Source organism: Sinocyclocheilus rhinocerous, unplaced genomic scaffold (genome assembly GCF_001515625.1).
Source record: "Sinocyclocheilus rhinocerous isolate Xijiao unplaced genomic scaffold, SAMN03320098_v1.1 scaffold26781, whole genome shotgun sequence".
Classification (NCBI taxonomy): domain Eukaryota; kingdom Metazoa; phylum Chordata; class Actinopteri; order Cypriniformes; family Cyprinidae; genus Sinocyclocheilus; species Sinocyclocheilus rhinocerous.
Window position 1 is genome coordinate 1 of NW_015643755.1, and position 613 is coordinate 613.

Below are 613 nucleotides of genomic sequence, written 5' to 3' on the forward strand. Positions count from 1 at the left end.
GATTAGTGATTGGTTACTGGCCCCCTCGAACAATAGGAAAAGACTTGTGGCATCTTCCGAAACCCGGGATCTTTAAATTTTCAGTCTAACGCTCTACCAAATGAGCTCTTTAGGCCACACCTGCACATTGTTTAGACAGCGGGTATGTCCGTGAGACCACCTGTCAATTTGCATGAAGAGCAGAGCTGAGCTCCCAGAGAACAAAAGAGGCTGGCCCGTACGGGGATCGAACCCGCGACCTTGGCCTTATTAGCACCACGCTCTAACCAACTGAGCTAACCGGCCTGGTTTTGCTTGGACTTCTGCCTGCTTTCTAAAACCTTTCTAATTGTTTGTGAACCTAAAGAGAAAATTGTGCTTAAGGTCCAAACCTCACTATGGGCTCGTCCGGGATTTGAACCCGGGACCTCTCGCACCAAAAGTGAGAATCATACCCCTAGACCAACGAGCCTGCCTGGGCAAGAGCCTAGCTGAGAGAAAAGAACAATTACAGCAACAACAAAAGAAGGAACATGAACTAAGATGAAAGTAATCAAACACCTCGAGACAGTGTCAAAGGCAAACGAAAGAAAGTTGGCCTCTGAATGGATTTAAAAATGGGGCTCAACCTAGC

The 613-nt window shown here is 47.3% G+C and overlaps 2 non-coding genes across 2 annotated transcripts; both read right to left on the bottom strand.

Annotated features, from left to right (window-relative positions):
• Positions 1-211: 211 nt before the first annotated feature.
• trnai-aau (transfer RNA isoleucine (anticodon AAU)) lies at positions 212-285 on the bottom strand. The gene has a single exon. It is a non-coding gene; the product is annotated as a tRNA-Ile (tRNA).
• Positions 286-379: 94 nt separating this feature from the next.
• On the bottom strand, positions 380-451 carry trnaq-uug (transfer RNA glutamine (anticodon UUG)). The gene has a single exon. It is a non-coding gene; the product is annotated as a tRNA-Gln (tRNA).
• Positions 452-613: the final 162 nt, after the last annotated feature.